This window comes from Gadus chalcogrammus, chromosome 14 (assembly GCF_026213295.1).
Source record: "Gadus chalcogrammus isolate NIFS_2021 chromosome 14, NIFS_Gcha_1.0, whole genome shotgun sequence".
NCBI lineage: Eukaryota > Metazoa > Chordata > Actinopteri > Gadiformes > Gadidae > Gadus > Gadus chalcogrammus.
In genome coordinates this window covers 9,500,067-9,523,512 of record NC_079425.1, presented here as the reverse complement: position 1 = coordinate 9,523,512, position 23,446 = coordinate 9,500,067, and the positions used below count along the sequence as shown (strand labels likewise).

Genomic DNA, 23,446 nt, shown 5'->3' with positions numbered 1-23,446 from the left:
CAGAATCCTCCCTGTTTATGGTTCTCACTCTCCTCTCTTCTCCTTTCAATCAAATGTTTTATCAGCATCATTTTTCCTAAAAAGTCATGTAGTGGATTGAGAGAGAGAGAGAGGGAGAGAGGGAGAGAGAGAGAGAGAGAGAGAGAGAGAGAGAGAGAGAGAGAGAGAGAGAGAGAGAGAGAGAGAGAGAGAGAGAGAGAGAGCGCTGTTCTGGGAAGGATCATCAAACCACACCTATATATCGACACCTAGACCTTGGAGGTTGGCCGAAAGCTTCTAATGATACATCCATCATGCTAAGAAGAAGGAGATTCACACACATATTGGAATTCAAAATGTGCAGAGGTTCACACACACGGGTATAAGTGTATATGTATAAGTAGCACCTTCCTCTCCACACTGCCAGGCTGCCAATGGTGAGTAAGATTGAGCAACACCTAGCCAGCAGTTGAGACCTGCTCTTGGGTAGGCGTGCAAGCTGCAGCCCCCTATCAGCTATCAGCTGGTCATGTCCAAGGCTATCGAACACACACGCCGACACAAGCACGCACGAACACACGCACATGCACACCCACATCCACACCCACCGACCCACCGACACACACTCCCACAAACACACACACAATTTCATGTCATTTGCATTTTGACCATAGGATTATAAATTAAGTAAGGCTGCGGACAACTGGGGATCAAACCCGGGATTCTTTCCTGCGCCAATATGACCACACTGTTCTGTCCACAGTTTCATTCCTATGGTGTCTAAATTAAATTATAATCCCAATCGTAGGGTATTCTACACAGTAAACAATATACAACAATATATGTACCATGATCCAATACCATTTAAATTATTGAAATTACTAAATAAAAATTCCAATAAGAAGCCAAATCTAATAGTCACACGTGCTCATTATTATGACCAAGATTAGAATTCTAGCTTTTATCCTTTCCCATCATTCATTTAGAATATATAATTATTTATCTGAATATGAATATGACATGAAGTATTGATCTTAATGACCATACAAATTGACAACACACTATAACTATATTGTTTGACTTTTCAAACATAGATAAATGCCTTCTTGTGTGTCAGAAACGTTGGTATGTTTGTAACTTTTGAGAAAAAGAGAGCCTAGAAAATTGGAGACAGCTGAGGTTAATTTCATCATTTATTTTGATTTCTAACTTTCCAAGCACAATTAAATGCTAGCAAACAACTGTTTTTATAATATATAAGGGTTCCTGGTTGAAAATATCTTTACTGTGGTGCGCTAATGATGGTATTATAGCTGAAGACTAAAGCATACGGCTGTGTCTCCCCATACACAGGCATGATCATATATGGATCCACTCTATCTTTTCCAACGTCATTAAGCCAAAACCATGGCCACCACAACAATCAAGTGTAATGTTTTTGATAGAATCCCGACTGCTGGGCTCCAAGCAGCAGTACATTATGTCTAGTGGGTGTCTCATGATGGTCAATTCAGCATGAAGCCCTATGATCTGTGGGAGCAAAACAAGCCTCCAGCGATCAGGATAATATAACCTGTATGCGGAAGAACAAGCCACGCCTAGATGGTTTGTAATTGCAACACACAGATCATTATATTATGATGTAAATGTTGCTGTGTGTGTGTGTGTGTGTGTGTGTGTGTGTTTGTGTGTGTGTGTGCCGTGAATGTGCATAGAAATGAGGCCCATGTTCTCTACATATTGTCTCATTTAGGCATCTTTCCCATCCCGCAGACCACCTTCCTCACTCTCCCGCTCTCGTCTGGTGTCTGGAAGAAGTCATTTGTTCCTGAGCCAGCACTGCCCGGATTATCCAGCGACTGGAGATAGGATATATGCGTCATTAAAGCAGAAAGCACTGCGTTGTAGATGAGAGAGAGAGAGAGAGAGAGAGAGAGAGAGAGAGAGAGAGAGAGAGAGAGAGAGAGAGAGAGACAAAGTCAACAAAGGTGACATGCAGGGAGAGCAGTAGAATAGCACGCAACACACACACACACACACACACACTCATACACACACCGACGCCAAAGCATCAACAAACACAGACGTACACTTTGCATGCATAAACCAACCGCGTCTGTGCTGCAAGCAGACACACTCCCATTCAAACACAAATACACATCACACACACAGGCAAAACACACAATCATCCCATCCACTCGCTCCCACACAATTTACCTAACCTCCGGTGAATAACAATAACGACGTGTTGTAGTCCCGCTGCAGATCTAGTCTGGAGAGACATGCCGGGCTGGGGCCACTTTTTAAATTGACATAAGGCACTGAGGGAGTCGAGGTAAGGCATAGGCTTTCTTGTCAAGTCTGAAAGGTGTGGGGGCCAAGAAATAGCACTGAAAAAGAATGTGTTGAAATGAAAGCACAGCTTGTTGACTGAACACGGCTGGAAATATGCCATTCTCTGACAATCTCATGTGAGCGTGGGATCAGCTGAGTTTTAGACACCAAAAGCTTACAGCTTTGATCTTATCCTTAGCAATGCAGTGGTCCTAGGGAGCGTAACCAATTATTTATGAGGTATATCGTTCAACTATATTATGTGTTGCCCAGACACTTAGAATGCTAGCCAAGTCATTTATATCAACGTTTATAGTACTCCGAAACTAAATAAACTCCACAGAAAGCATGAAATACTTTGCGACTGACGTGAGACCATATTCTCGATGGTATGTTTTTACTAAGAAAGGACACATAAATTTGCCAGGCTTTTGAAATGGACCGTCTGAAAATGCAGCCCCAATACCATACATGAGGCCCTACAAGAATCAACACAGTGAAATGTGATTGGAACCCTGCAGATTGAACCGTCTAGACATTCTACCAGCTTGACATTTTTTACCTTTTCTCTCAACAACATGTTAGTAAATGTAATCACTTTCCCAGTGACATTATGACTCATACGACATTATAATACATCAAAATGGTAATTTTTTCATATTGTCTCATAAAGCATGCCATCCCCAACAACAGATAGGCAGTTGCTCGCGCAGTTCTGAACCCACTACATAGTCCCCTTATCCCCCTCTCAGCAGCAGTTCTTTCCTCCTCTAGTTGGGATGCTGTGCCCTGTACTGGCCCTCAATTACCTCTGCAGACCTCTGTGTCTTCAACGTCTTTGGTCCTCCACACCACTCCTCCAACCGCTTCTAAGGTATCTGCCACTACTTTGCTGCCCACCTCTCCACCTGTAAGACAGCCCCATACCAACAACACACAGGCACATGTACAAATGCACACACACAAGACACACAGACACACAGAATAACAAAATATCTTGGTAAGATCGGAGAAACCATTCCTTTTGGTTTCAGCATTATTAGTTGCTAGCAACCCACAAAAAAAAAGCAAAAAGCACAGCCCATAATACGGCTTTATCGATGAACGTCTATACAAACAATAATATACACAGTGCACAAATAAATGTATTGTGCACAGTTAGATGAGCAAAGAAAGAGATGCATGAACACACGCTCACTTACTCACTAAGAATAATCACATGTAGGGATGGAGGTGAAGACATTGAAGTTAGGCTGACCTCTGACCTCTGCTGCGGCATACAATCCAGGATAGAATAACTCTCTTCTCCCACCTGCATTGGATGGTCTTCTGACCCTGCATGTGAAGGGGGGGGGGGGGGGGGGTGGGCATTGCGTGAGAATCAGTTGACGACAGCACTATTGTGAAGCAATGCAATACTAGGCCAACACTTACAACACATGCATTGTAGAACTGCACGCAATGTATGCTTACACATTTGACCTCAACTATGTGTGCCTGTTGGGTAAGTTGACGACATTCAATCGTCCATCCTCCTGAATGTCTGTTATAAGTTCACTGTTGTTCTACTGTTGCCGTAGAATCACACTGAGAAAACTGTTTTGTATTGAGCTCACAAGCTTAAATAAGTGCAGGAACAGGAAATAAAGGACAAAGTTGAAATAACTACACCGACTGAACAAAACGCTTTATCTAGGACTTAACCCTGTCCGACTTGTTATCATCACGTAACACATGCATAAGAAAAGACGAAGCAGTGATGGAGGGTCAAGGAGGTAGAGTGCTGAAAGGAAGTTGAAGGGTGGAGCGGCAGTGTGGGTATTCCAACCGCAGATGACACAGGTTCTGCCCCATGGGCACAATCATCCCAAGGCCTGGAGAAAAAATGTAATCATCTGTCCGACTATGTGTCATACCCAACGTTTATGCGATTGACCTCATAAACTAGCGTGTATAGATTTAAACCTACCCAGTTTTTATAAGCCATTTCTGAAGTTTGAAAGAATCAAACCTTAAGGGTACATTTCCCGCTACAGATCATAGCCGGAGCAAATGTTTTCAGACATCCATTAGTCCTGCCAATCACATCCAACTATTACTATGTATGATAACACTAACTGACCCTAACCCTAAAGCAACAACATTGAAAATAATAAGATATTTATTGTGACAGTGCACAAGTGTATGTGCTAAACCAGGGCCTGCAGGCAGGGCTCAGGAACTGATGGTGGGATCTTCACCTGATTTTGGGTCCTGCTGGGCTTTGCTTTTAAGCAGGCTCTGGAGTGGTGGAAAGCCACAGCAGTGGTCTGCTCTGCAGCCCAGACACCCACATGACATCATGATGCTGGCTATCAAACTCCCAAAACATCCAGGGCGGTAAGAGCGAGAGAGAAAAATCAATCCAACACAAAGGGATGTTGCTGTTTGCAGGGGCTGGTTTGGCTGAGGGAAGACAAACAAGCATAGCTCTTTCTGATAGCTGGACAGATGGTGTTGGCGTCTTTCAGAGCCGAGTCATCTTGTCATCAGTAGCTTGTCATCAGTGATAACAAAGAATTAACGAGCACAAAAAATATATAAAACATTAATCAATAAAATTGTAAAACATAAATACTAACTGATTAGTTCGTTTACCAAATACATGATTAGTAATTTATTGGACAAGGTAATAATAAACTCTAACCATCAATATCAACCATCTGCCCTATATTAATTATAATACAATTAAAATGAACAAGCTTCCTAAAAAAGGCGAAACTGGAATTAAACATGCCATGGTCTTAGACAGAACATTTGATTTTTGAAAATATAAAACACATGAACGATAGAAAATATACCACAAATACCTTAAGAGAAGCAAGTAGCATATTAATAGCATATTCTTTACACATACAACACTAACTCACCAACGCTGAGCAGAACACTATCAAACACGCCTTTAATTAGTGAACCAACTTGCGTTCATAAATTACAGGAGAGGGAGGGTTAGAATGGGTGGGGGAGTTAGGGACAAAGATTGAGGGAGAGGAGGAAAGAAGGTGAATTTAGGATGAGGGAGAAAGGAACAACAGAGGAAGCTAAACAGACCCAGACCCTCGTCAACATGGACAAACAGTGTAGACTGCTCCAGTCCCCGTTGCGGATGACTGCCGCTGCCCTCGTTACACAATAAATAATAACCCAATAACCAATAATCACCAACCCGGACAGTCACCGATGGTCAAACATCTGCAAACGGGCCGTCAAATATTCCACGTGTCCATCAAAGCAAACCTCATTTCTGTCCCATTCACAAGCATTGCCAGCACTCCCATGTCCAGTTTCACCACTTTAAAAGTAAAATTAATAGCATGCCGAATATTCCTGCATTAAAAAAAAAAACATTATGCGGGAATCCATTTCACGGAATCGCATAAAACGCGGCTCATCCCCTCGCTTTCTCTTTCTGTATGCGATCCCCACCGATAACCCTGGTCTGGCTTTCTTTCCCTCACAATCGCTGCCTCTCTCTCTATTCTCCCCTCCTAAACTGATCAATACTTCATTTAAATCATGGCATTAGCACACACTACTACTACTGCAAAGAAAATGGAGAAACGGAACACAAACATGCTTCATTTGTTTAGCGACATGCTTAGACATGATTCACTGCATAGGTTCTAAAGATTTTTCTTCATTAGAACAAGGAAAACAAAAGCAGAACTATATTCAAGTGTGCGGGAGGTGGGGGGGAGGGCTGTACTGCTGTCTGATTTCAGCTGAGCCACCCGCTGATCAATAGCACATTTAAATCTTGGCTGAGAAGAGCCATCACAATATCTCGTCTCGTCAGAGACAAACACGCTATTGCAATTATCATCTCAAATGACCAGTGTCAAGGGGACGACACTGAATGCTGATAGGGGCATATTTCATATTTATTCAGCAGATTTTTTTTACATTAGCACCTGAGCGCATAATTGCTTAATATATATGCACTCTCACGCTTTTATCTATTCACATAATTTACAACGAGCATAATCAATATGTTTCTATCAACATCCTGCCCGGTACTCAAATAGCTTGTCTGCCTGCCTGGAATCGTATAATAACCGGTCCAAAAACTGCAAATGACCCCGGCTCATTCCTGAGCGCTCATTGGAATTTGCAAAAGTGACTGGCTAATCTTCCGGCTTTGTCTTTAATCCCGGATATTTACCTGAGTGCCTTGGGAGTCACGGGTCTGGCGGAAGTGCAGTCTCTGCACGGTAGCATTCCCGACTGAGATAGCTAGGATGAAGCCACACAGGTCAGCTTCTCCCCGTTCCAAAACAGGGGTGTACGGTGGCGAGAGAAAACAAGGTACTGGAGGAGTGAAGGGTGGAAAGCCCAACATCAGCCAAGACGTGGTGGAAATGGAGACGGAGCCTTTCACTTGAGGGAACATGCACTTACATATAGCTTGGCGCCAATGTCAACCAATGAGCAATTAGGCAGACAAGACTAAAGTTATTGATCGTTGGGGCTCTTGTTTTTCTCAGGGGCTAACTAGCCTGCCTGAGGTTTTTGTGATGGCTGCCTGAGCTGGAGGCTGCGGTGTGAGATGTAGGGGGGAGGATGGGGAGGCTAGGGACGTTTTCAACCCAGGCCTTGAGCTCTTGAGTCCGGAACTGCTATTATCATTTAGGCGGATATTGATTGGCACAAGCTAAACAGGCCCGCATCTCATGAAGTCACACACACAGAATTCAAGGCGGTAAATAACAGGTGAACCTTCAATCAGAAATAACTAATATCACTGATATTTGGTCAATACTTTGGTATTCTGTTTTAAATAACAGGATAATAGCTCTGAATGTGCCTTCATATAGAGTATATATTTTCTTTTCCCCAAATACAAACGCATATCTTAACCCCATATCACTATGAATTGACATTGATTTATAAAGATATTGATCACTAGGTGGCTGTTACCATATGTTGGGGCACCAAAATGACAAATAAAGTAGAAATGTCCAACAGATTCACACTATATGAGAGAAGTAGTCTAAAGAGGGGTCAGCAAACAAACAGTTCTACACAAACTTTACTCCGCATGATCCGTAATCAGTCATGGCTTCAAATTGTACTGTATCTTCCCTGGCATGGTGGTTGGGTTATGCCATTCTGCCTCTGAATGCCTGCTTGAACGCCAATCTCTTTGATGGCCATCTAGTTCATACAGTGCCTCTAATTACCCCCCCTGTAAAGCCCATTTCCCACTGTACCTAAAAACCCCCTATTACCCACTAACAACTGTTTTTTTGTCCTTTAATGGGAAAGGTTACAATCGGTATTCAATCCCTGGGAAAATTACTCTGCAGTATCTGCGGTATTAATCCGCTCCCACTCTGATCGGCGGAAATGGTGATCGCACAAATTTTTCGCCTCTTTTTCCACCGCCACCGCTGCTATTAATGCTCATTGAATTTCAGGGCGTTGCTACATAAATAGACAGGAACAACACGCAAAGCCGTTGCTGTTCTTTGAACAGAGTTTGAGAGACTGAATAATTAAAAGATATACAAAAGAAATAACCTCCGTAGCATTTTGATTGGCATCGATGTAGCTTCCTGTTTATCAACCATGTTTTCCAGGCATTCATGACGTTGAATGTGACACACAAGATATACAAGCTAATTTTGGTAGGAAAAGGCTATACATGAAATTGCCCCCCTCTTGTAAGCAGTCCCTGGGCCGGGCCAGTTCTGCTGAATTTATGAGCACGAAGGGCCATATTCCGATGTCACATCAAGTTTGAATAAAACACCCATGTAAAGCAGCTGCCAGTTTCTTCTTTGTGGGAAAAGATTACATTTTAAGGTTGCTTCAACTTACTAACTCTTTATTTTGGAATTTCTTTCTTTATACTTCTTACTAACTTTTATGCCTTCAAATCATTGAGGGTTGTCATCTTTATTTATTACCGGAGTTGATTTGAACAATGCTTAACCTTTAGTTGAAAAACTATGATTAATCATGCCTGGTCGGGCCTGTGACAACCCAGAAGTAGGATTTCTGCATATTCACCCTTGTGTCAGGGTTCATGTCAAGGATCGCCAATTGCTCCGGGACAAAACAGATATAATTTGTCAAGGCAGAGAAATATAATTTCCACACAACCAACCACGCTCTGCAGCCATGATTTATCTTTGAGTGTAGGCAGACTACAACGTTCAACTGGTGACTTATACATTCATGATGTTGACCACTAAAGTATTTCTACCTTTCCTTAGTTCGTGCTGCGGCGACAGCTAACCTGAATCTTCAAGACCTATGACAATAGGCAAATGCTACTACTGCATGCTATTCCATATCTGCAACCCCCATGGAGCAGTTCCATGCTTATCTGTCGTCAATCCGTTGATTGCTTGGTGTCAAGCAAGACATTGACCACATCCATATCCTGCAACCCTATTCAAAGACTCGGTAGAAATTACAGCTATAAACAAGATATTGCTATCATTTTATCTCAGGGAGAAACAATCATACATGTTGTAACATAATATAAATATTTTTATTTGCAGCCATTTTGCCAAAGAACAATTTTGGGGACTGAGATGCACACATTTGCTTTGCCTTGGTAGATTCATTAACAATAAGCAGCCATTAACTTTCAGATCTGAACAGCTATATTACTCCACAGCCGGATATGACACACACACACACACACACACACACACACACACACACACACACACACACACACACACACACACACACACACACACACACACACACAGACACACTCACACAGACACACTCAAACACACACACACACACACACACACACTCACAGACACACTCAAACACACACACACACACACACACACACACACACACACACACACACACACACACACACACACACACACACACACACACACACACACACACACACACACACACACACACACACACTATTGTGTGTATATCTTTCTTTACTCCACTTGCCTTCAATACGTTTGTATGCAATTATTTGTGCAATAATGTAATCAGAGGTAAATTGTGATAATGGAAGGCCAAGTATAGGTGGTGATTGCACAGCAAGCATCTTCAAAAGCCTGTGCATCAGAAGGACACCTTTAATATTCAGACTCCTCACGTCACTCTCGACTAACTCCCTAGCAACCACCATAGCAACACACTCTGACTTAAACGTGAATAGCATGGTAAGTCCCATTCTACCGCCACCAGCTAGAGAAGGGAGGAGGGGGGGTAAAGAGACAGCTATGCCTGAAAGAACAAAACTATAAGCAAAAACACACGACTATGTACAAATACTTGTGTGAATAGACAAAAAAGATGTTGTGTGCAGAGACAGGTAAGAGCAGGAAAAACTGAGGTTTTATTTTAAGGTTCTCCAGATTCCCAAGACTTGGCTAACTGACAAAAATCATTACGACAATATACCACTATTCGACATTTTAATTCTGTGTGTGGGTCTGTGCGTGTGTCTGTGTGTGATAGAGAGAGTGTATACATGCACGCATCACCCAAGTGTGTGCCTCTCTGCAAGTAAAAGCACCAATGTTAATGAAAGAAGCCTGTGTGAATAGAGAGCAGGTGGTGCCTCTCACCCCCCCCCCCCCCCCCCCTTCCCCACACCCCCCTCCACGGTGATTTCCTGTACAACAATAATGACCCTTCTGAAGTGTAGCTATATCCTCACATCTGGTATGGCAGTCTGAAGGACTCAGTCTGCTCCTCCCTGCAGCTGATGAGCTCAGTCAAATGTTCTGAAGGCCGTGACCCCCTGGTCCCCAGTGACACACTTCACAGGGGAAACCTTCATCCTGGAAGGAAGTCTCAGAGCCGCTCAACCGCAGCCTTTTAGTGCATTTGCTCAAAGGTAAAGATGGGCCGGGGGGGGGGGGGGGGGACGGTGCATGTAAAATTGTTCCGAGAGCTGAGTAATTTTTAATACAACTGAGAAAGGCTGTACAGGATTACAATAATTCTAAATTAAAATGAATAGATACAAGTACCTTGGCATATGCTATTCATACAGAGTTCTCCCCAGCCAATCAGAAAAAGATGCTTCTAACAGCAGAGAACATGGAAGAGGTGTCCCTTTAAAACATTAAGCAAAGGCACTACACTGGGCCAGCTTATATTTATCGCCAGTCAGGGCAAATACACATTCACTTGGGCACTCTGAGTAGCTATAAAACAAGTGTTGGGTGACCCCTGGTTTTAAGTGGCCATGTCTTCAACTGCCAAAGCTGCAGAGGTCACCACAAATGGATTTCCTAAAGTTTAATTCAAGAAAATAAAAAAAGGGATGTAATTCAAAAGGCAGGGCAGCGTGGGAAAAGGAGTGTTTCTATTAGGGGAAAGGGTGCTTGGGCTTCTCCAAGTACCAACTCACTATATGAATACACTTCAAGTGTGCAAGTGTGGTCATCTAGCCACGTTCTCTTTCTATATTCCTTATGGACTTATCATAGAGACATATCGTGTGTAACCCAGTTCAGTGTCACACAATGGTGCAACACGGCATGTATGCTTTTTAGATCAATTAGTTTTAGATTGTGGACATTGTAAAACAAAGCATTTGTATCTAAGATATTGTGGATATCTGAAAAGAGTTAGAATAGACAATACTCTCACATATGCTAATATACCAACCACTGGTACCAAATTGTCTTCCCCAGTTGCCGTGTATAGATGTGATGCTGATGGTAGAAGATTTTCCATTCAGTTGCTGCTTCTGCTGCTGCAAACACAATCTGAAGGCGTTGCTGTTGAATCGTGATGAAAAAAGTCAGTGGCAATTTAAATAAAAAATCTGAACACACGCTTAGCTAGACCCTTTAACCTTTGAAGTGACAAGGTCTTTGTGCTCGGGAGCCTGGAGAAGGCTCAGAACCGGGCCCCTGAATCAGCTAGATTGCATCCAATCTTAAATGCAATTAATGAACCCTACGACGGTGGATTATGCTGACAGGATTATTTTCAACAACAATGCAACACCCGCTGCCAATTACACACACCAGCAGGGCCTCAGTTCAGCACTTCTGTTGGACAAGCATATTCATTATACAACTCATGCCAGACCCACACACACACACATACACACACGCACACACACACAAACGGCAAGTGGTCTCCTTTTTAAAAACAGACCCATAGAAACACAGTGACTGGGTTGAATCGAAAGACAGATCCTTTGTTTTTGTGCTTCTCCGGTACATTCTCAAATCTCCTGTCCTATCTCAAAGTGTTTGCCTTCAATCCTGTGTCTGAACTTGGTCAAACACATGGACATGTCCATCTCCCTCCAGTTCTTTCTTTCCTGCCTGACAAGGCAGGAAAGAAACGGTTTGCAGTAAACCAACGGTTTGCAGTAAACTGAGGGCTGTTTGACATTTCTTGAGGCAATGTTAAATCAAATTAGCCGAAGCAATGTTAATTTCAAGCGGCATTTCATTAAAAAACGAGGAGATTATCAGCCCCAAAGACTCCATGTCCTTCTAACTAATCCAATAATGCTTTACGTTTGTTTGCTTTAATCACATTTAACTATTCAGAGGGCAGAGACATGTCTCAGTCTTGTAGACAGAGGGATTTCATAATCAGCTCGTAATGGCTGCGCCCCTGATTTCCTGCCATTTGTCACACTGGGGGTTGAGGGACAGTCTCTGCATGGGCTCTGCTCATCTTCAAGGGAACCCTGCAGGTATCACCTTACAACCACGCAGAGCATCAGAAACTATGGGGGCAACTGGGTGACACGGCGATTAGCTCTGCAGGGCAGGAGCGTGTCCAATAGGGGGCCAGCTGTGGCCCATCCCTCCCCCCCAACCTCCCCCCAAAAAAGGAAAAGTCAAATAAATTAATTATGTTGTGATTGGCAACCCCTACTAAATCTGTCATATTAATACAATTATGTTTACGACGTGACATATACATTTGCTGGACCACTTTGCGAGGGCTATTCTGCAGTCGCCCACTCCTCGGACACACCCCAACTCAATGAGTCTGGATGGACACACCACTGGGTCTAGTCTTAGGTGTGGCATGGTCTTCAGTAATCAAGGGTTGCATGTGCCACGTTAGCTTGTCCTACCCTGAAAGTCCTTGCAAATACATACTGGTAAAATAGGTTTCAACACTGGCTGACATGTGAATGAATAATAGAATATAAAAGAATATAAACACAAATTGTACTAACAATACATTGTAATTGAGTACTGAACAGTGTTCCAACACACATGAAAAAGGCCAATAAAGATACAATGAACCTCAATTTTTCACATTGATGGTTTTATTAATATGCATAGCACACTTTAACTATTTCACTTTTAAGTTCTAACAAATAATTTGGTGTTCTGTATAATCTCTGATTGCAGGTTTAGAGTAGATAGTTCAAATGTACAAAATGTACTTCAAGTATAAGTCTACTGTACTGTATACTTATTTTTTAGAAATGTACTTCAGGTACACTGCAGTATAATACAGCACATCTGATGGAGATGTTCTATATTAGAAATATACTCCAGTGTATATACAGTACATCAGATAAAATACACTGACGGGGGAGACATTTTGGTCACAAGCCTTTTGCTGCGTCAAGTCTACAATCTGATGACTTTTTTTAAGCACTTTCCACCACATAACAAGGAATATGTTGTTATTTATTTCTGCAAGTCGTCGACTCTGTGCGCCCAGTTTGCTGAGTAAGGAATAGGTGTGGCAATAAAAACTTAAATAAAAATAAAATATCATCCGATCCCTCTCCCTCTCAGGGAAAAATAACCTCATTTCTTATCAGCGGTGCAATCACTTGAATGGAATCAATCAATCCTGCTGCGCTCGGCTTTGCTCTTCTTTGCTCCTCGTTTCCAAATCCAATCTCTTCCATGTCATCTCAGCGCACATTTATAAGGGCCCGGTTTCTTGATTATCTCCCTCCCTCGCCGTCGCTCCCTGCAGCCGCTCCCTACTGCTGCGCGCTCAAATGTATTAAATTAAATGAGGTGTCTGTCCAGGTCAGCTCCCCCACCCCCAGCCTACCCCCAGCCACCCCCTGCCTCCCACATCCCCTTCCCCGAATCTCACTGCTGGTAATCAAGGGAGAGGTCCCCCTCCCCCTCCCTGGTGGCTTTGTGGCAGCCATGCTGCATAAATTACCATTCATCAGGGCTCAGGAAGAAGTGTGGCGAGAGAGGGCTGAAAAGGAACACACAGGCGCCTCGTTCCTCCGAAGCAAAGCTAAATAAAATAAATAAGTTATGGGAGGGGTAAGGGGGGACCGCAGTCGCAGGCTAGAAAACATGCCTATCACACATGCTGATCTAACACATGACACACGCACACGCACACACACACACACACACACACACACACACACACACACACACACACACACAATCAATCAAAGGCTTACACTGTTCCATCATCCCACTGTTTTCCTTTCCATATCTCGCCCCTTTCTTCATCCATACTGTATCCTAGCCGCAGTATTTTAGCTTATCTCCCACGGACAGGCCAGATAAATGCTTCTGAAGAGCAAAGCAGTGGCAGCTCGGCTCAGGCAATAGATGAATCATGGATGAGCTTGTATGCAATGCTGCAAACCTAGCCCCACAATTCCGGTGGGGGAAAAAAAAAACATACACAACACGTTGCAGCCTTTGTTGCTAATGAAATATGAATGCAAATGTAATTATTAATGCAAAAGTGCACACATATGTGCAAGTCTATGCATGCGCTCATTGAAGTGGAGGCGTGTTAATCACAGAGTCTGCAGAGGAACGTCTCATTCTGGGGGATCTCATTAGGGCTCGCATAATTACCGAGGGCATACACACAATTAGCGTGTCAACTCCGAACAGGGGATTTGTAATGTATCCACTGTGTATCGGTGTGTGTACTCAGTTGACTGTGATTGTGTGTGACAAACTGTCACAGGGTAGCGTGCTCGTGTGCAGCACAACATCTCTGCTCTGTCCTCTCTGTCTCTCTCTCTGCACGGCTTCCTCGTGATCGGCGGCCATAGCAGCGGGAATACAATCCTCACATCAAAATGGTTGTGCAGCTCTCAAACTTTAATTGCTTAATGCATCCTCTTCTGTTGCCGGGCTGCTCCCCGTATCCCTCCCAAACACATCTCCCCACACTAGGGTATGCTCTTTGTTTGCTGCATTTACAGGCTACCTGGTATGTGCAAATATACCTGCACATAGACTCAGCATTGACTGATCCCGTTTTGTATATCTGTTAGTCCTGTGTAACACACAACCCTACGGCATTAACCTGATCGTTTCTTCAGGGCTGTATTGAATTTGCGCTGGCCATTAGGGTTCCCTACTCTGCAATGTTTGCCATTAGATACTTGTTAGACTTGGTTATCTTGGAGTGTATTATTATATTAGAAAAATCCTGCATTTGATCAATATGTCAATATGTTCAAAAATATGAAGGATAGCTGAGGATACAGCCTCAAGGCCATCAGATTTCTTAATAGTATACAGGGCTTGTACAATGTAACGTCACATCGCAATGACCATTTCCATTTTGGGAGAATAAGGGCATTGGAAGGTCAGTTATTATGCTGGTAGTAAAGTATTTTTGGTTGGGGTTTAGTTATTAGTCATGAAATAATGAGTTGCTATGGTGAGCCATGTTTGTATTTGAAACTGCCACAGCGTTTCTCCTGCGAGACGTGGCAAAACCACATTGCATATATGGTTAAGGTATATTTATGTTGATTTAAAATGTTACAGTCCTACAATTCTCTTGAGTCCTCTCAAAATGGCAGTGTATCAGCAACAAAAAAATCCCATGATGTATTCTTATGTGCAAGCCCTTGTTTGCAATTTAAAACATAGCACTCCACTTTCTGTTATGGTCACAAACTTGCCAGACAACTTCATATCAACTCATATAATAACATGACATTTTATCATATATTTGGGTTGTTGGGTCATCACTCAAATAACTAAAGGGGATGGCACTGACTAGTTAAAATCATACAATAAATAAATCAGCAATTAATCATATAAGGTGAAAATATGGATGCGTGCGTCAAAAGCGTTTGTAAATAAAGATATGCATCTTTTCGTCTTTTGAATATTTCAGAAAATGCGGCCTATGCTGTTTCTAGGAGAATAAATTGTGTCCCAGTGTTCAAAATCAGAGAATCCTCCTGAAGTCCCCTGGGACCCTCTGAGAATACCCCAGAGAACAGCGGCACAAATAACATTATAGTGGAGGCAGGATTGCAATAGAAAGAGTAACACAGCATAGGCCCTGATAAGAAAGATACTGCAGACTGATAAAGGCCAAGCAGTGCAGAAAAAGGCCCTTATTTACATTTCACATTTTATTGAGAAGTTTTTTGAGCTGCAAAGCCTTTGAAGACCAAAGTGTTGAAAACGACCTCAATCCAGCTATTTACATCAGGCTATGGAGTAGGTTGAATTACATTCAACATGCTACAAGATTTAAAGGGACATATGATGTTATGTTTACGTTTGTTCTCAATTGCTTCAAACCATTTTATAGTACCTCACAGGTACTATAAAGCATGTTACTATTCCTGAGTTCCCCGAATCAAATTCTGTCATTATTGTGAAGAGAAATATGTACAACACTGGAAATACTGTCAACATGTCACTATAGCAAACTATGTAAATTTGAAAACAGCATGTACGTAGGGAAGTCATGCAAATGTTGTATATCGTTTCAACTTTAATCGTCATTCGTGGAATGAGCTCATGCAATTGGCATCCAACTATAAATGATGCCTGCTGGACCAATCGCACTCAACAGAAGCAATAAAATAAATAGAATACAACACTATGAAGGCATCACTAGCCAGGAGTTGGATTGAATATGCAATCATCTATCAATCAACTACTGCAGCACATATGTGTTCGCATGTGCTATCTCTCTCTCTCCGTTACACACACACACACACACACACACACACACACACACACACACACACACACACACACACACACACACACACACACACACACACACACACACACACACACACACACACACACACACACACACACAGCTATTATTCAGGTGTACCCCTCCATTGACAGCCGAATGAAGTGAGGCTCTGCAGCAGCTCTGGGGGAGACTATTATTAAGCAGCTGCCTAGCGCTACCGCTCTATGCTTGAGCAACAGAGCACAATAAAAAAATCCCTTTCTTTAATTAACTTTTATGGCCACCAAAGAGGGCATGCAGACATATATCACATTATACAGTCCTGGTGATTGTTTTCCTCTGTACATCCGTGCATGTAAGGGTATGTCCATGCCGATATGTGCGTGTGTGCGTGTGCGTGTGCGCGCGTGTGTGTGTGTGTGTGTGTGTGTCTTCATACTTCCTAATAAAGGGGCAGAGGCAGAGAGCTGGCCATCACATTCTCATGTACCTCAAGACAAAGACTATGAAACGCTCACAGATAAGAACAATGAAATGGACAACACATTGTTTCATAATTTCAGTCATTTCATTTTATGCAGACCAAGAACTGTATTTGTAAAACAGAAATATCAAATGGCGCTGGAATGACCCTTATTCTACTATTACTAATAAACAATGCCAGACCTTTTATTTGTTCTTATTGAACAAAAACACATAGCTTTAGATAGGGCTGATAGGCACAGCCACTCCAAGATACATTATAACCCCATCTTGGCTTGTCTGGCAAGGTACAAAACCTTAAAAAGATAACATTTAATGTGAAAGACTGGGTCTTTAAGGTTTCAGTTCACAGTTTGAAAGAGAAAGGTTTTAAATAACTTATAGGAAAGAACTAATAGTTACCAAATGCTGGGGATTAATATGTTGTCATGTATTGTCTTTGATACCTTGGTACAAGAATACATACCAAAAGTTAATTTTTCAAAAAACTAAGAATAAACTCATAATTTCATGTTAGACATGTTCTCTTTTCTTATTTACTTTACATAACAGCAAACACCCAAATTGTGTTGCTTAACCTAGTCTGTTAAAGTGGTAAAATAAGCCATCAATAGGTTTCAGCACCCAATGTATTGCCGTTTCAAAATTGTGGGTCTTTGCCTTGTACACACTGAGGTAAACTATGTTCATTTGAAATAGTATGTGTGCAAGCATATTGTCTACACTCTTGCGTATATATATTTTTGGATTGTTTATTTGTATTAGGATATAAAAACATGGATTTAACCATATATTGATCCACCATCTTTACTAGTCTGCTGTACATACATCTATTCACAGTAAACATTGTCGATAGACCCTTCGGTCATCATACCCAACCATCTACCAGCTTGTTACAAACCAAAAGCACCCAATACTATATTTATGGATCCCCACCTGACACAAACCAGCAATGATGGGGAAACTATTTAACTGGGGTTGATCATTACAAGCACTGTGTGAGAAGGCATTAAATGTGTCCTTGTGATGCGGACTTCAGTGCAGCCACTGCAGAGGCAGATAGGGAACGGGGGGGGGGGGGGGGGGGGGGGCTGATTGATGGTCAAGGATGAGTGATTAGGGTTGCGAGCTGCAGTAATATCCTCCACGGCCAGGCATGCTGCAGGAGCCGACCGCAGCGCTGTAAACATTTCACTGCCTTCCAACATGCTTTACTGCCTTTTAAGGGAGGGAGATGTGCGTTTAATACCGGAGCCGAGGCGGCTGCCCGGGCTCATTACTGCAGCACTACGATACGGGAACACACACACACACACACCCACGTATAACGTAGAACCCACACCAATAGAATCGGCTTATTTATGCATGTGCATGTATGTTAGTATATATTTATTTATAGATATATACACGCGTGTATATACACAGACGTGCTTGCGCGCTCGTGGGGGGGGGGGGTTGTCTGGACACATGATGCAAAGAGTATGCAAATCAAATCTACTCTTTTCCCATGGGAACTGGTCTACTGACTGGGATGTTTTAGTCCAACGGCTTCGTATGCATAATACAACTTAAACCATTTGAATACATAAATGTGCAATTCATTCAATTGTTATGTTTTGATATTGTATCGTCATATCCAGGAGCTAGTTACTTAGAAAATAAGACCATGAGCAAAAATTATGTAACGCCAAGTCGGAACATTTCACACAGTGAGGGCAAGGAGCAGTGACTACTTAAGACAGGATATAAATCCAAATCTGTCTGTAGATAGATAGTGAGATGTAGACAGACAGACAGCAAGATGGACATAGATGATAACGTGCATACTTTGCATCAACCGTAGCGAATACATTACGATTAGTTTCATGACGGCAGTTTATGGAAATCCTGAGTTGCGGTCATTTTGATAACATGGGACCAATCGAGAACAAATGCTCAACACGGCAATGTTCCTGCACCCAGTGAATTGTATGCTAGGTGTGAAGGGAAAACGAGAGAGAGAGACGGGGGAGAAAGAGAAAGAGAAAGAGAGACTGTTGCCTGAGTGGCAAGAGAAGTGGGGGGGAAAGAAAAGCATGGAGGTACACGGCAAGAAGAGGAATGGAACATAGAAATGAGACTGTTATGTATATTGCAGGCTATTCACACTCACACATTCCATCTAAGATCCCATCAACTGTCAATTGGGAAAGCGATGGGGGATGCAAGGGTGGCAAGAATCTCAACAAGGCCAGAGCCTGGCGCACCACTGAGACCTCATCAAAACACAATCACGTCGACTGCTGACAGACCAGACACACGGATACACACACCTATACAGACGTGTGTGTGTGCCTGCACACACTCATAAATGCGCACACACATGCACATGCACACACGCTTGCACATACAGTGCTGGTTCACATTTGCACTCAAGTAAACTCAAGTCATTTTCTCTCTCTCGCTCTCGCTGTTTTGCTCAAACGACAGTTAACCAAATCTGCACATAATCACACACACACACACACACACACACACACACACACACACACACACACACACACACACACACACACACACACAGAAAGAAACATCAACTTACTGTCACACATGGGCGAGCCCATTTTGATCCATGCAATCACACAAAAGGCTCATTTTAGCCCAGCTCTTGCCTCAGAGCATAGAGGCGATGTATTAAACTACCTAGTTAAATACAGCCTCTCTATCTCTCCCTATGACCAGTGACCTGAGTTTATCTGCATTATGCAGAAGTTCACGGCAGAAGTTTCACCTCTATTGGAGGTGATTGGTAGGATACAAACAGCCACTGCAGCTGTGACTGTAAGGCCAGATGTACTGTTCTCTACCTACCCCCTTCTCTCCCGCGTGCGAGAGGAGTCTATCTGTAGCCCAAGTTGAGCCTAGAGTTCACTCACTCAGGTGTGACCGCATTACGGCTGGCCAGCTCCTAGGTCAGCAATCCCCCAGCTAATCCCTGCAGATAGGCCCAATGCTGACCGCCGGCAAATAATTGCCTGCAGTGGGCTCTGCTAAAGCTGGTCCAAGTAAGGTACAGGTGTTCCCATATGTAGCCATAGGATATTTTTTTATGTCCCTGGGACTTATCATGATCTGTTCAGTTCTGCTAAACTAAAAGATTTCACTTGATAGCAATATGTGTCGCTGATAAGATTAGGCCGCCGCTTTGCCGGATCATGTTCTATCTGCTTCGATGGTAACATTGCCTGTTTATTATTTTTGGCTACATCCAAACACGTGGACCCGGACCTGTGCCAAGCGCACGCATATGTTTATTCCTTCCATCTTGAAAAGTATTGCGTTTGGAGACGCGGTCTGGTGAGCAGAGAGGGGGAGCTGCCAAACTGTGGCTGCGTTGAGAGCCCCGACCCAAACCTTGACTACACACAACTGAGGGAGAACAGACCCCCTTGGATGGATAAAACAAAATGATAATTCAGAAGAACCCCATAGCAGCGCTCCAAAAAAAACGTAGGCCTACATATAATAAAGTAGACCTACTAAAGCACTGAATACCTAAGTGATGCCCAATCTGGTAGCTGCTTCAAATAAGCAAAACAAACAACCACGCCCCCTAGACGCTTTTTTTCTTCCCAACATGCATTGCTACATTTATCTGTCAGATAGAGAAGAGAAGCCCACCCCGGGTACACAAACAAAGACATTGTGTGTGGCAGGGAGGCGGGGTATATATGCTCTTTAGATTATAGCAATATTTCTGCAGATGGGTTGTATATCCAAGAAACGTAACACGCCACTGCACCTCTGATGTCAACCAACCCTTGACTTCAAAGGAGGGTCGGGGTCGCTGCTGTGAAGCAACGCTCCATTCATTTCCTCTCTCAGACATCGTAAAGGTAAAAAAAGGCAACATTTCCCTCAAAACACGCTTCTCTTAACCTGACGCGCAAGCTGGTTTGTTACACAGAACCATCTGGGAAGATGGAAGCTCATCACAGTTTATCACGTAGATCTTGTTGAACCACTTTGGATCGGCCACAAGAGCAAAACATTAAGCCTGCAAAAGACAGACTTTGGCGAATCAACCTGCCCCACCAGGTCTCTTAGCTCTAGTCAATGTTGCTAAATGTTAATTTTAAATTTCATATATAGGATATGAGGCATTTAGGGCCAAGCAGTCTGCAGATCCAAGAGGGTGAGGTATCAAATCCGCTCCCCGGACAGTGTCACTTTGATGGGGGATAATACAAACTGGAAGCACCCACCACTTGCCCGCTTGGCTGGGGCGGAAGTGTGATCTGCAACTAGAAAAGGTGAGTGTGTGTTGGAGAAAAGATCAGTAAATCTTGAGAAACCCAACTTGGCTACGGTGCTCCTTTTTGGCCAGGATTATGGGTTTTATGGGTGCTACAATGGAGCTTAATTTGCAAGTCCGCAGACAGACGCCCAAAGCTGCGTTTCAACTCGACACTGACAAACCCAACATTGGCCTTCAGAGATTACCGTGCAGGACGACTACACACGACACATCTGACACAAAGTGCAGTGTTGCAAACGGTAACACCCTCTTCAACGTTGCTTTCTCTCATCCAATCTACTCGTCTCTTTCTATCAAGTGGTGGAGTAGGAGAAAGAGGAGCTGAACATCTTACTTACTGCTTATTGGGGCAAGTGAACATCTGAAATGACAGAGGTTGACATTAGCTTTAGTGCTGCAGAAGACGCCTCAGAGCCAAGCAAAGGCCATTAGGGGGGATGGTGATAAGATGCATGCATGTAGACAGGACCCCATCGCGTTCACCTTGAGCAGCCTGGTGTAATCTGCCGAGGAGGGCAATCACACGGTCACGGCACAGCGTCAAACTCCAATCAAACTACACTGCAACTGACAGCAAAATCAAACGGATGCCTATGGCCACTGGGAAAAAAGAAGGTGGTGTGACCTCTGTACCGCATCACTACGCATGCACTGTGACAAGCTGTTGTTCTGAAGACGTTTCTTCACCTGCCGCGCTTGTGTTGATCAACAAGGCACAAAGCTTTTGAAAGCTTCGGGGACACTGATGATTTGTGGGCTTTTCTTGTCAAAGTTAAAGTAGCCAGAGCAAGAAACAACAAACTAAAAGAAGGTACACAAACTCACTCCATCAAGCATAGCACAGCTGGATACCAGAGGACAAGAAGACAAAGGATGTGCAGCAACACTACAAGGTTGGCCCGACCCAAATAATCTCAATAAAGTATAAATATACAGGTACATTCGGAATTCGGAAGCTAAACTTCAATGGCTCATACTTTGTTTTGTGCCACAGGACAAAGTGTTGGCAAATGGCATATGATTAGAAAATTCAAAGAAGAAATGTGCATGTATTGCCTGTCTCTGTGTGTCTCGTGTGTGTGTGACTGTGTGTGTGTGAGTGTCTAATAAAGACTGGGGGTGAAACACTGCGCAGACATGTTCTCTTCAGAAAGTAACCTTGGGCACGTGTCACATTATTAGCTGTGCCATTGCTGCGATGGAGAGTAAACCAGCAAATGACCTTAGTTTGCCTGTCCCTTCCAATAAATCATAAAAAGACACTGCACTATATAAAAGGGAATACGGCTATACGGATAATCTAGAATGGTATTGAAGTCATACATTCAGACAGTAAACTTAAACTCTTGCACAAACATACACACACTGCAGCAGTATTGTTTAAAGAGTTGGGAATTGCTTTAATAATTTACAATGTTAATAACCAGCTTGGTCTCTGTGGGACAGAGCAGTCCTGTTCAAACAAAAGTATTCGTTATTATGCGTACATCGTATATATGTGTTGTTAGTCCTGCTCAGGCCACTGGGAGCTCACGCAGAGCTGTGTTTGAACAGTTTGGTGCAGCGTATGTCTTTGTGTGTCTGCCTGTGTGTGCGCTTGCATACGTGCGCAATTGTGCATGTGTGTGTGTGTGTGTGTGTGTGTGTGTGTGTGTGCGCAATTGTGTGTGTGCGGTAAGAAAGAAACTGTCTATGTGACTTCAGTGTGAGCTATCACAGACTCAACCCAATTGACTGATGTGGTAGCTGAGGGTAGTTTTAGGATGGGCTTCTGTGTCAACAATTGCATGGCTTCTGTCATCTAGTAGGAATGGATGGTCATGTATTTTTGCTAAGAACTTGGCCACAGGCTCCAATAATAATCAAATGCTTTGCCATCAAGAAAGAAAGGCATTCATTCACACAACCATTAAAGCAAATGTTATAACATGCTAACTTGAAAATATTAGGTAAACATTACATACATGTTAACATGACACATGCTAGCTGATGTTAGAAAAAACGGTTTAAACTAACTGAAATAACAACTCCTATTCTACTTCTGCTAAACCAGAGTTGTGAAATCAAGCCTGTTTATTGGAATAAGACCATAATGTCCTAATCTTCGGTCTACCGTTTTATTTATAAGGCATACCATTCAAGAATCGTGTTTTGGTCCATTCTGAAACTAAAATGTCCTCATTTAACTTTGTATTCTTGGCATCAATCATCCTCTTGTATTTGACCACGTTGGTCCGACTGTGGGTCCCGAGAGAGGGGGGGGGGGGGGGGGGGGGGGGGGTCAAGGGCAAGAAGCGGGGGCAAAGTCTTAACAGAGAAACCTTTTAGAGATTCCTTGGCAAACAGAGATTCCTAACAAAAAACAAAATAGCAATAATAATGGAGACATAATTAGGCTGGCGTGGTGTTTTGCCCGAA

The 23,446-nt window shown here is 43.0% G+C and overlaps 1 long non-coding RNA gene across 2 annotated transcripts in view; it reads right to left on the bottom strand.

Annotated features, from left to right (window-relative positions):
- Positions 1-2,956: 2,956 nt before the first annotated feature.
- LOC130403251 (uncharacterized) overlaps positions 2,957-23,446 on the bottom strand; it is a 59,722-nt gene continuing 39,232 nt past the window's right edge. Inside the window, exons 3-5 of one of the 2 annotated variants that reach the window (XR_008904081.1) lie at positions 4,554-4,758; positions 3,516-3,648; positions 2,957-3,221 (exon numbers count right to left, since the gene is read on the bottom strand). This is a non-coding gene — a long non-coding RNA (uncharacterized LOC130403251). The remainder of the gene's footprint in view (positions 3,222-3,515; positions 3,649-4,553; positions 4,759-23,446) is intronic. The other variant, XR_008904080.1, reaches the window with a different exon arrangement.